The sequence below is a fragment of the Anolis carolinensis genome, chromosome 6, assembly GCF_035594765.1.
Source record: "Anolis carolinensis isolate JA03-04 chromosome 6, rAnoCar3.1.pri, whole genome shotgun sequence".
Classification (NCBI taxonomy): Eukaryota; Metazoa; Chordata; class Lepidosauria; order Squamata; family Dactyloidae; genus Anolis; species Anolis carolinensis.
The window spans coordinates 37,967,989-37,975,130 of record NC_085846.1 but is presented as its reverse complement, the minus strand read 5'-3'; the positions used below and the strand labels follow the sequence as shown (position 1 = coordinate 37,975,130).

Below are 7,142 nucleotides of genomic sequence, written 5' to 3'. Positions count from 1 at the left end.
ACACTGAGGGGGAGGGAGACTTCCAGCAAGATGCAACGCCATTGGTTCCTCGGCAGCCACAGCTGGGAACCCCTCCCTCTCTCCTCAACTGGCATTCTGGTGGCCAGTTAGTCAACGGCTGTGAGGGCAGATGAAGGCTGCAACAGAGGTCTTCTTTCAGCACTTCCTCTGAGTGTCACAAGACTCTAAAATGTCAAATGCTTCTGAAAATAGTCACAATTTGCCTAATTTTCAGATTATTCCCAGAAAAAACACAAACTGATGCCAGTTTCTCATGCCCAAGGGATGTGCTTGGACATGAGGTTTCAAGAACTCTTCAGCGATGGTAGAGCAAGAGAGGAGAAGAGGAGAGGATGCTGGAAACAAAGTTAAGGCCCTTACATGTATCCTGGACAGAGATGCAGGATGAGGGACTCACTTTGCCACATGGAATGAGTGTGATGTATAAGACACTCTTTAGTGATCAATGCAGGGAAATAGTGAATCCTTTGGATTTCTGCCTGCCAATTCAAGACATGGACATGCCAAAAGAAGACAACACAGACATAGGGTTACAAACCACAGCCAGAGAGCCAGCATGGTGCATAAGTTTGAGCTATCAGCCCTTCCAAACAGCCATATAATCCAGAATATTAAGGCAGAAAAACCCACAAGATCTGCTGTCCAGGGCTGTTGCCAAGGTGAGGGATTCAACCCCTCCTGAACATTTTCAGGTTTAAAAAAAACTAGTTTACTCATAAATTTTAACTGGTTAACCAAATCCCCATGAGTGTCCACTGAAGTTTATCTGTCTTGAGTGTCCACTGCAGTTTATTGATGGAGTCTGATTTCTGAATTATTTTGCATTATGGAACTAGTCTTCAAGATTCACTAATAAAAAGTTTCAACGCCCCCCCCCCCCATTTTTTCTGGCTATGGCCTTGCTGCTGTCCAATGACTTCTGTCCAAATTCATGATTTCTGTCCAGTAGCTCAGAGATCAAATCCTGCGATAAAGGGCAGTGTAGATCCAGCGTCAGTCCTTTCAAAATGCAAATGCTTGGTGATATAGTAATATACTTGTTAATAAACAACCCTCTATACATGCCTAAGTCATCTCCCCAAGAACCCCCACACCAGCAGACCCCCTCCCCCTCTGATGTGACGATGCCTCCTCCTCCCCCTCCCCTCCCTCCCTCCCCCTCCCTCCCTCTGATGTCACAATGTCTCCCCAGGCGATTGGTCTCCTCCAGCTTCCTCTGGCCTCATTCTGCCCTCGTCCTCCGCTCACCGCTGCCCTGCCTTGCCTGCCCTTAGCCTCTGTCCTTGCCTCTCATTGCGATTCTGGTATTTGTGTTCAGTTTTTGTTTATTGGGTTGTTGTTGTTGTTGTTGTTGTTTTAGTAGTAGTAGTATTTGTTATTGATTTTTATAATTAGTTTGTATCTTTTTTAGACTGTTAGTTAATTGTTTTTGTTATTGAGTGGTTTGTTTTTGTTATTAAGTATGTAGTATTTGTTAGAGTTTTAGCTTTTTTTCTTAAATATAAAATAAATTTATTTTATTTTATTACTTTTATTTATTGGCTTGTATCCGTTTTATTTTGTTTATTTTGTTTGTAATATTTTATTTATATTGTTTATTATTTGGTTTTTTTTGGTTGTTTTGGTTTTATTTTGATTTTGTTTGCTTTTGTTTTGGGTTTTGTTTTTGTTTTTGTTTTTGTTTTGGAATCGTAATGGAGGCATACGACATGCTGAGCACCAGCCGGCTGCTTCCGGTAATCCGGGTCATTTATTTAAGGCCCCCCGACCCCGAGGAAGCCCCCATCTTGCCTCTGTCCTTGCCTCCTATTGCGCTTCCCGGTATTTGTGTTCAGTTTTTGTTTATTGGTTTGCTTTTTGTTGTTTTGTTGTTGTTGTTTTAGTGGTAGTAGTATTTGTTGTTTGTTTTTATAATTAGTTTGTTTGTTACTTTTTAGACTGTTAACTGTTTTTGTTATCAAGTTTGTTGTTTTTTGAATATTTCTTGTTAGTGTTTGTTATTTATTCTTCTTATTAAGTTATTAGTAAATTTATTTGTAGTATTTGTTAGAGTTTAAAATCTTCATTATTTAGCTTTAGTATATAGTATACATTTATTTTATTTTATTACTTTTATTTATTGGTTTGTATCCTTTTTATTTTGTTTATTTTGTTTATATTATTTTCTTTATATTATTTATTATTTGGTTGTCTTTTGTTTGTTTTTTTGTTTTTTGTTTAGTTTTGTTTGTTTTTGCTTTGAGTTTTCTTTTTGTTTTTTGGGAAGCGGAATGGAAGCATACAACATGCTGAGCACCGGCCAGCTGCTTCAGGAAATCAGGGTAATCTATTTACACCCCCCTGACCCGGAAGAAGCCCCCGTCAAGTGGCCAGTGCCACCCGCGCAGAAACCGCGGCCGAGCAGGCAGAGGTGCCCCTTGTGGGAACTGGCCCCAGAAAAAGCGGCCAAGCCGAACTGCTGAGGGAGAAGGTGAAGAAGCAGTGGGAGGAGAGGGAGAGGTGAAGGCCCAAACAGGAGCCCCCAGTCTTACCCAACAAGCCCCATGGCCTTGGGAAGTTCGAGGAAGACCAGAAGGAACGCCATCCCATCACAAAGGATCTCAAGCCTGGATTTGTTCGCCGGCTGGCAAATATTGAAGAAACGGAAGTGAAGAGACAACAATCCTTTCTCCCGACGATGCCTCTGAGCACAGACCAGTGGAGCCCGGCAAAAGTAATTCCCCTGCCTCCAGCAGTTCCACGGCCTCCTCCCGTGAAAACGCTCTCACCTTCCCCTCCCCCCAGGCCAGTGACCCGGATGTACCGTTTTCCTACTTTATTCTAAACTGGATCATTTGCAGATCCTGATTAATCTGATTGATGGGCAACCCTTAGGCGGCAAAGTATTCATCTGAGCAAAAGGAGGAAGAAGCGGCAGAAGTTAGAGGGTAACATTGAGGATCCTGAGGAAGCAAAGTGTCCCTCCAGCAACATAAGAAGAAAAGAAAGAAAAGCCATCAAAGACCTCAGTTCAGATCCAGACATCATCATTCTTCCAGCAGACAAGGGGAATGCCAAAGTCATCATGAAAACAGAACAACACAAAGAAAAAAGAAGACAACTCCTGGATCCCATAACATGTAAAAAAACTTAAACAAGACCCAACCAATCAAATCACCAGAAAAACCAACACTCATTAATTAGAATTTCCCAGAAGACATCACAGCCCTGTTTCAACACTTCCCCGACCCCGAGAAAGCCCCCGTCTTGCCTCTGTCCTTGCCTCCTATTGCGCTTCCCGGTATTTATGTTTAGTTTTTGTTTAATGGTTTGCTTTTCGTTGTTTTGTTGTTGTTGTTGTTGTTGTTTTTGTGGTAGTAGTATTTGTTGTTTGTTTTTATAATTAGTTTGTTTGTTACTTTTTAGACGGTTAATTGTTTTTATTATTGAGTTTGTTGTTTTTTGAATATTTCTTGTTAGTGTTTGTTATTTATTCTTCTTCTTATTAAGTTGTTGTTTAGTAAATTTATTTGTAGTATTTGTTAGAGTTTAAAATCTTCATTATTTAGCTTTAGTATATAGTATACATTTATTTTATTTTATTATTTTTATTTATCGGTTTGTATCCGTTTTATTTTGTTTATTTTGTTTGCAATATTTTCTTTATATTGTTTATTATTTGGTTGTTTTTTTTGGCTGTTTTGGTTTTATTTTGATTTTGTTTGTTTTTGTTTTGAGTTTTGTTTGTTTTTGCTTTGACAGGACCCAACCAATCAAATCACCAGAAAAACCAACACTCTTTAATTGGAATTTCCCAGAAGACATCACAGCCCTGTTTCAACACTGTGTCACCACAAGCTGCTTCCCGTGGGACAATTAATTATTCGAACAGAAAGATGGAGTAGCCACACAGAGCCCTCTTAACCGTGTTATTGAAAGTTTTACATGGAAAACTTTGAGAAAAAAAGCCCTTGAAACAGCACCAACCCCCCCCCCCCCCCGTATCGTTCCGACATGTTGATGACACCTTCACCATTTGGAGCCACGGAGAAGAAAAACTGAACAAGTTCCTGGACCACAGCAACAACTTCGAAACAAACATCCGATTTAATTTGATAACACAGAAATTCTAGATCACTCTGATAGCCGTTATGTCAGACTACACAGAGAAGCCATTAAAATCCACAAGCACATGGGCAATTTCAACAGAAAGAGGAAACCATGAAAATGAACAAAATCTGGATGCCATTTTTAAAAAAACACCAGAAACAAGACAGTAAACAAAGAACACCCCTCAGAAAACAGAGAACTCCAGACAGCAAACTATCAAGTGCCAGTTAACACCTCCCAAACAGAGGATGCCTCCAGGCAACAAAAACCAGGCTACCTCTATACAGATACTCTCACTGATTGACTTTACAGGTTCATGGCCACACAATGCTATTCAAGCTTGCTAATTTGCAACATTAACACTTTTAAGAGACAAGGTTTTTTTCTCCCACCCTGGACATTCCACAGATATATACACTCCACTTGCATCATTACCAACAGAACCTCTGAAGAAGCCTGCCACAGATGCAGGAGAAACATCAGGAAAGAATGCTACTGGAAAAAAATGCAGCCTGAAAAACTCACATCAACCCAGTAATTCTGGCCATGAAAGCCTTCTACAACACATTAAACTTCGAGTGCCTTCTTGGATACCAGCTCATCTGTCTGTGCAAGAAAAAGCGGCCGTAGCCCTCTTGCAAGGAGTAGGCAACATGACCTCCCGATCCTTGTGCAAGCAACACTTTTTGTCACAGGAACCATGGTTGCTGGATATTGTATGGATGCTACAAGGGCAAGCAGTTGGATAATATCAGGCCAAAGATTGTATTTCTCGATTCTTTGGAATCAGGCTAGTTTTGTTTTAAGGGGGTTTATGCAAATCCTCATCTGACCATATAGGGCGGATGGCAAATGGGCCTGAAGTGGACCACTGTGTACACGGGTGGAGTAGAGTGGGCACTCGCGGAAGACTGTTGTTATCTCGAGGAGGCAAGCGAGGTGGGGTGCTCAGTCGTTCCATTTTTCTCTACCCATTCCCCCTTCAAAAGAAACCCTAAAGGAACAAAATCTTTTAAAGAGGGAAAATGTCACTTTTTTCCTTTCTTATGCCTACTTCATTGTTAAGAACAAATTGGAATGGAATGAGAGGGAGTCCAGATGGCTGATGTAAAACCGATGTGATCCATTAGCTTCTTGGATCGGAGCCTAATGCTGAACCTTGATCCAGGCTGAGACCAGGAGAATGCGGCATGTTGGTGGCCAGCCTGGGGTCGTCCTCGTTGCCGTTCAAGGGGTTCCCAGCAATGGATTGAGGAGAACCTGCTTGGCTCTTCATTCTTCTGTTTTTGTCACCATGTCTCTTTCTCAAATAAATGTATTTCTTGAATTGTTATCACTTGTTGTGCTTATTGCCTTAGGATCTTGAAGTTGATTGTGTTAGATTGCTCCATCAGTCAGTAGCTTAGGCTTTTGTCCTGGTATCAGCTGGTAGAAGTTCATGTCAGTATAGGATGAAGCTTTGCACTGAATGCCCCCCGGATTTTTCTGTAAAGATGATGGGTAACATAAAGACATTTTCCACTGTGAATTAGCACGCAGTATTCAGCCAAGAACAAGTTGTCCTGATGGAACTCTCTTTTTTGGTCTCTACTGAAGACTTCTATTGCATTTCTCCATCGCACAAATGGTTTAGCTACCAATACACCAAGCTTCTGATGACCACGTTCGCTCCCAGCTTCTCCTTCAAACACCACAATGTAATTATAGAGTGCCCCTTGTACATGAAATGAGTAGGCTAGCCAGGAAAATCTGCTGAACCATTTCATTTTAAATCTTAGATGCCTCTTCTTATCCATGAGAAGCACATATCCTGGCAATGGAGTCAGTATATTTTGCACTAATTGAGCTTTCACTTGGTCATCGGAAACCATCTTGTTCATATAAAGTCCAAGGTCTAACAATGACACAGCTACTTCTCTTTGCTCCGGTTCCATGGTTTCTTTGGCAGGGTTTTGAATTAGATGAAACTGTGGGAGACACTTCGGTTTCCACATTTTTCTCAGTTTCCACCTGCAATCCATGTCAAATTCCACCGCCCAGGCCTTAGGCTTTGTCTGCCGGCTATGGGTAGGCCAACTTGGTTGCTTCCGCTATGTCAGCTATTGCTAATATTGCAATGTAAATTGGTAGAAAGGTAGGTAATTATAGCATGACTAATCAAAATTGTGTTGAGATAGTGCTTGTAGTTCTGGAGGAACTCTAATTTTTGCTTCCTATATAATTGGCAAGGGGATTTTGGTAACCAGGTAAAATTCATGAGCAAATCAGGGATTTTTTTCCCCCCTGAAAAATTTCAGGGGTGGTTTGAACCCCTAAACTGCTCTTTTGGCTACGGGCCTGGCTGGGAAGGTATGATTCTGCCCCTCCTCTGTCTCCTAAATCTCTTTCCAAGTTTCTTTGCCAGGTTCAACTTGAGGAAAGGGCCTTTTCATAAAGGGACGCTGACTGTGACATGTTATCCCAAGGAGTGCTTGCTGGGAACCTGTATTATTGTCAGCAGATTTTTACGATGTTCGCCAGGCCATTAACTTGCTTTCAATTCAATTCTGATTTTTTAAATGTTATTTAATGTTTGATACTAGCACATCATTGTGAATATGTGTATTTTAAATATATTTTACTTAGATCTGCTGTCCCCGCCCCTACCCCCCAAAAGTCACTCACACCAGACAATGGGAATTGGGGGAGGAGAGGAACTCCTTTATGAAACTATTTCAATCAAAAGAAAGATTAAAAACAGCAAAAGCACAATTTTAAGTAGGGCTGTATTCCCCTGCATAATACTTTTTAATATTTGTAAAAGGTTTAAATACAGATTTCCTTTAAGAACTGGTAGTATTCAAAAGTAATCAAATATATGGAAATATGCAAGCGCTTTTGAAAGTTTAGCATACAAAGAACAGCATAGAAGCTTGAGATCATACAAATAGTTATTACAAAAGGAAAACACGCACATCTGAATTAACATGTCATAGGAAAACTATCACAGCCACTGCGATCCTGGGTTTAGTATGGTCGTTCTGTTTGCAATT

The 7,142-nt window shown here is 40.7% G+C and overlaps 1 long non-coding RNA gene across 1 annotated transcript; it reads left to right on the top strand.

Moving 5' to 3' along the window:
* The first annotated feature begins 1,184 nt into the window (after positions 1–1,184).
* On the top strand, positions 1,185–5,443 carry LOC134299895 (uncharacterized). Its single transcript, XR_010007147.1, has 2 exons — positions 1,185–1,325; positions 3,763–5,443. It is a non-coding gene; the product is annotated as an uncharacterized LOC134299895 (long non-coding RNA).
* The last annotated feature ends 1,699 nt before the right edge of the window (positions 5,444–7,142 follow it).